Source organism: Eubalaena glacialis, chromosome 3 (genome assembly GCF_028564815.1).
Source record: "Eubalaena glacialis isolate mEubGla1 chromosome 3, mEubGla1.1.hap2.+ XY, whole genome shotgun sequence".
Lineage (NCBI taxonomy): Eukaryota > Metazoa > Chordata > Mammalia > Artiodactyla > Balaenidae > Eubalaena > Eubalaena glacialis.
In genome coordinates, this window is record NC_083718.1 from 51571454 (window position 1) to 51577673 (window position 6220).

Sequence of the window (6220 nt, forward strand, 5' to 3'; positions counted from 1 at the left end):
TGCTGGATCATATGGCAGCTCTATTTTTAGCTTTTTAAGGAACCTCCATACTCTTTTTCATAGTAGGTGCACCAACTTACATTCTCACCAACAGCGTAGGAGGGTTCCCTTTTCTCTACACCCTCTCCAGCATTTGTTATTTGTAGACTTTTTAATGATGGCCATTCTGACGGGTGTGAGGTGATATCTCACTGTAGTTTCAATTTGCATTTCTCTAATAATTAGCAATGTTGAGCATCTTCTCATATACCTATTGGCCATCTGTATGTCTTCTTTTGGTGAAATGTCCATTTTTTGATTGGGTTGTTTGTTCTCTTGTTATTGAATTGTATGAACTGTTTGTATATTTTGGAAATTAAGCCCTTGTTGGTCGACACATTTGCAAATATTTTCTCCCAGTCCATAGGTTGCCTTTCTGTTTTGTTTATGGTTTCCTTTGCTGTGCAAAGGCTTATAAGTTCGATTAGGTCCCATTTATTTTTGCTTTCACTTCTATTGCCATGGAGACTGACCTAAGAAAACTTTAGTATGATTTATGTCAGAGAATGTTTTGCCTATGTTCTCTTCTAGGAGTTTTACAGTATCATGTCTTATATCTAAGTCCTTAAGCCATTTTAGTTTATTTTTTTGTATGTTGAGAGGGAGTGTTCTAACTTCATTGATTTACATGTGGCTGTCCAGCTTTTCCCAACTTGCTGAAGAGACTGTCTTTTCTCCATTGCATATTCTTGCCTTGTTTGTTGAAGATTAATTGATCATAGGTGTGTTGCGCTATCTGTCTCATCCATTGATCCATATGTCTGTTTTCTGTGCCAATACCACAGTGTTTTGATTGCTGTAGCTCTGTAGTTTTGTTCTTTTTCAGCTTTGTTCTTTTTCCTCAGGACTTCCTTGGCAATTCTGGGTCTTTTATGCTTCCATATAAATTTTAGGATTACTCGTTCTAATTCTGTGAAAAATGTCATGGGTAATTTGATAAGGATCACATTAAACCTGTAGATTGCTTTGGGTAGTATGGCCATTTTAACAATATAAAATCTTCCAGTCCAAGAGCATAGGATATCCTTCCATTTATTTGTGTCATCTTCAGTTTCCTTTATCATTGTTTTATAGTTCTCGGCATATAGGTCTTTCACCTCCTTGGTCAGGTTTATTCCTAAGTGTTTTTTTTGATGCGATTTTAAAAGGGATTTTTATTTTTTTTACTGTCTCTTTCTGATATTTCATTATTAGTGTAAAGAAATGCAACAGATTTCTGCATGTTAATCTTGTATCCTGTTATCTTGCTGAATTCATTTATTAGTTCCAGTAGTTTTTGTGTGGAGTTTTTAGGGTTTTCTACATATACTATCATGTCATCTGCATATAGTGACAATTTTACCTTTTCTCTTCCAATTTGGATACCTTTTATTTCTTTTTCTTGTCTGATTACTGTGACTAGGACTACCAATACTATGTTGAATAGAAGTGGTGAGAGTTGGCATCTTTATCTCCTTCCAGATTTTAGTGGGAAGGCTTTCAGCTTTTCACCATTGAGTATTATGCTGGCCATGGGTTTGTCATAAACATATTTTATTACGTTGAGATATGTTCCCTCTATACCCACTTTGGTAAGAGTTTTTATCATGAATGGATGTTGAATTTTATCAAATGCTTTAGAAAATTTAAAATTACATACATGACATTTGATTTCTATGGAACCAAGGTAGTCTAAATAGTTCCCTATATGTTGTGTGTTTGTGTATGTGTGTTTGAGTGTGTGTAGAGATGTGTGCCTTCAAATTGTAAGCCCTTTGTGGATAAGAACTACATCATATACTTTGTTATATGCCTGCTGTACTCAGCAGAATCCACAGCAGTTAGTAAATTTATATGTACTGAATTCCTGAAGGCATTCTGGCTCATCCTGGCATTTCATGCCAGACAAGTGGCAGTGGCTGTGCCTGGGGCCCCTCAAGAACATGGTGGGGGGGTGGTGGAAGACAGGTCTGAGGGGGAGTCTCGCCGCGGAGCAGCCAGGCCATGAAGGACCTCCGTGGGCTCCTGTGGTCAAGCTGAGTTTGTCTCAGGAAACTCTATCCAGGTACTTGGTGTCCACAGACTCTGGAGCTGTCTGCCAGCTCTGCTAATCATTCACCACCCTTCACTTCCTTCTTGGCTACTTGTGGGCAGTGAGTGTCTGGTTTGGGATGGGCGATTCCTATCTTCAAAGTCTTGGTCAGGATGTTCACGTTTTAATGAACAACATGCAGCCCTGGTGCCTGGCCAAGGTGGGGCCTGAGCAACCCAGACGGGACCTTAAGTGGGGCTCTTCGTCCTCATATGTTCCACTTTCAACCTCACATTGCTATTGGGTCAGTGCTGCTGTTCTCTCTCCTCTTCTGACCACTGACTCACAGCTGCAGGAACAACTGGGGAGAGGAGGATAGGAGCTGGAGAAAGCCCTGCTGCCCCCACCTTACTAGGACCACAGCCTTGAAGTACTAGAAGCAACATTAAAAGCAACCAAATGTGGCTCCTCTTGAGGCCTGTAACCACATGCTTCCTGTCCCAGCCCTGCTGATACATAGAGGAGCGATGGACCCTGTGCCTCTCCCAGAGAAAATCCAAGAACCTAAGAGAATCCCTCGGGTTCTCTCCTCCTGACTTACTTCAGAAGCGTCACTCAGATTTTCCCTTTGAATCTCCTCCCTCTGAGCATTGAGCACTACAGAGCTCTCCCAGTGTTTTGATAATTCACCAAAAGGGAGAAGGAGACAGAAGATAAACATGTTCACTTCTGTGCAACCATATTCATGCCCTTTTATTTTCACTTTAATAGAAAGTTAAGTTCAACACTCAGTATTTTTTAGATGAGGGGTATGACATGCAGCAAATCAAGGGGAACTGGAGTGAGAAGGCAGATTTCTGACTTCCAGTCGATGCATTTTCCACTTTTTCATGCTGCTTTCTTAGAACTGTGTTTCTACACCTCAGTGGTAACAATGGTCACCTCTAGATTATGAAATTAGATGATTTGTAACGTTCTTCTTTTTGCTGATGCATTTTATATGACTTTTCTATAATGACTGTATATTAATTGAATAAAAATACCTAACTTTAAAATTTAAAGTTAGAAAATTCCCCCAGAAAGCTGAATTAAGCTTTGCTTTTCTAATTTCCCTTCACACTCAAATCCCTAGCCCCACCAAACCTCTAAATAGCAAGAAGAAATCTAAATTACTGTCATCCTCAAGGGCAGAAAGAGATTTAACTTTTTCTGGAATTAAGCAGACTTGCGGAAGTGTAGGTAGTTGGGTAGGAGTGAGGTCTCAGAGGCAGTGCTGTGACCTGTGTGTAAGTTCTCCTCCTCTTCACTAGGGGCACTGTCAGCCTACAGGTGCTGCCTCTCTGCTCCACAGCATTACTTGTACTGTAAGGACAGATGATTACGCAGAAGACTGTGATGTCAGTACCATTCACGTTGAGCAGTGAACTTCTCCCCTCAGCATTATTATCACCCCCCAGAGAAATTCCTATTCCATGTACCTCCCACAGTAAACCCAGGACGTTTGTGAGCTTCACATTATCTGTACTTTGTTCTTCACCATCCTCTCTGCCTTATACTCAGCCGGCTGTTACCCAATACGTAGGACTCTGTCTTCTGAGGTGCATTAGACACTAGTGGAGTCATAGATAAATGAAGCTGAAGGGCTAATTCATGTTAAAATCCAAATGGCCAACACTAGCTCACTGGAGTCACTCCTCTCAACGGTATCTACATTTTAGGGATTACACCTTAATCCCTTGTATCAGTTAGGGATAGATCATGGGAATATGGATTTCTTATGGATATTAGACCTTACACATTTGTAGTGAGGAAGTCTATGGAAGGCTCTTGCCTCTCTGTGTGATGGGGTGGAGGCCATTTCAGCTCAAATTGGCAGCAGTCAGGAAGAAGTATATTACACGAAGTTGGGGAAGAGCAGGGACAAACTGCAGCTTATGAAGATAGACTGAAGCCTCTGTCTTCCTCTCATCACCTCATACTTCAGTGGCAGGTGGCCTGCAGAAGCAGCTGGTGCCCTTTGCACAAAGAGAAGCCAAGGGAGCTTGTAGGCCTGGCTGTCCATGCCAAGGAGTTGAGCCAGCAGATCAGTAACTGAATGCGTGAACTGCAGTGGCGCCTGGTACCCTACACCTTCAGAGTGTCTTAGGTTGCTTCATTTCCATCTTTAGATTCTCTTGTAAACTTCTCTTGCAGCCAACTCAATCTGGAACCATATAGGGAAGGTAACTCTAGGAAACATGGCTCAAGCTTAGTTAGGTTGACACAGTACAAAATACCCACTGTTCCTAAAATCAGTCTCAAAAGTTAGCTTTTCAGATCCATTTACTGGCCAGTAGAAATGCTGAAGTGGGGAGACCAAGGTGGGGAGGTGAAAAGATAAGGGGAGGAGAGGAAGGGAGCTCTCTTGGTGATCCTCAGAACGTGTCTATGATAGAAGAAAAGCCAGATAGGTACGAAACATGCTCATATATCCAAATGTTTTTAAATATATGTGTCCAGAAAGAAAACTTTGCAATCAGGCCAAAGTTATGTCTGAGAGATACCAAAGGAAACGCGAGGATTTGTGAGTGCCCAGGCTTGCTCTGGAGACCATGGCAACCCCTAACCCCATCCCATGCTTCTGTATCCTTCTCTGAGTGCTGGGCAGTAGCAGGGGAAGGAAGCCACAGGAGAAAGGGACAAGTATGACCAGAGCACCCCAAGGGCCCTAGAGGGGCGCCCTTAAAGGCACATTCACCAGCTTTCTTCTTTGGCAGAAGCCAGGTAGTTCCCAATGTCCCAGAATGGAATGGAACAATGAGGCTTTACACCACCAAAGTCGTAGGCTTGTTTCAAGAAGCACTTCCTCTCTGTGGGGGAGCAGTGGGTGGGGCGAAATGATAAAAGTTGGTGGAACGCAATTCTTTCCAAAGTCCAGATCTTCAAGTGGCCCCAGAAGGTGTGGACGTGCTTTGGTTTTACTCTTCTCACCTTCATTAGACGATTTGTAGTTCAATGGGATTCTTTATCGGTCACGTGTACCCAGGGCTGTTTCTACTTTCACATGGACTGTATCAAGCAGTAGTGGTCTCCAAAGCTGTGATATTCAATGACTCTTTCCTGTATCCTTCATCCCCTCCCAGGAATAAGGGAAGATGGGCCAGGCTGTGGAAAATATCCTACGGAGGTTTGCTGAAGACGCTGGCTGGCTCTGGCTTGACAGCATAGGAGATCAGCTGCGTTAATGCGGGGTGATACTGATGAACAGGGAGCAGCCACCGAGATTTATGTACGGCAAAAGAGTGGCAGCACCTCACCATGTTCATCCTCCTCACCCTCAACGGCTGTGTAGAGGTCGTGAGCAAGAACTTGCTGCCTCAGCGCTGTGTGCCCCTAGAAAAAGGGACCCTGGTGCTGACTTTCTACGTGCTCCTGCTGTTGTTGGTGTCACATGTTCAGGACTCAGCAGGGGTGGAGCTGCAGGTTCACTCTCTGCTCATCTTGGTGGTGTTGCTGCTGATGCTGGTGTTGACCGTAGAGCTGTGGGCTCCCGACACGTTTCAACTCTCGGTGATCGAGACCCTTCTGTTTCAGATCATGGGCTCCTGGCTGGTACAGGCGGGCTTCATTCTGTACAAACCAGTCACTGGTTACCCGTGGCAGGACGATGACATCAATGACATCATGTTTGTCACCACCTTCTTCTGCTGGCATGTGATGGTCAATGCTTTGTGCCTGTTGGGAATCTACGGCGTCTCTTACTTTTGGCATTGTTGTTACCGTCCCAGCTGGAAGCTGACGGGGTCCAGAGAAGCTCCATGTTACACGAGCACCGCGGGACCCCTCTATAAATTGCTGCAGGAACTGGATCAGTCAGAGTCTGGCAGACTCTCAACTTCTAGCTGGGTCTTAAATGTCTGGGCTCAGATCCTAGTGAGGGCTGAGGATAACAACTGTTTGTGACCAAGTTTTCTGATCCTTGCTATTTTCCGTTAATTTTTGGTTCCTAGACTCTTTCCAATTACCTTTGTTGGGGGAACTCCTTTTTTCTCTACCTCTCATACACATTGGTGGCAGATGATGAAAAAGCACAGGTGCTGCCAGCTGCCCATTTCTAGTCATTTGAGGCCTAATTTTATAATGATAAACAAACCTCAAGTAATCAATTGATATCCCCAACACAGTATCTCT

At 43.6% G+C, this 6220-nt stretch overlaps 1 pseudogene; it reads left to right on the forward strand.

Moving 5' to 3' along the window:
- Positions 1 to 5044: 5044 nt before the first annotated feature.
- LOC133086991 (transmembrane epididymal protein 1A-like) lies at positions 5045 to 5992 on the forward strand (annotated as a pseudogene).
- The last annotated feature ends 228 nt before the right edge of the window (positions 5993 to 6220 follow it).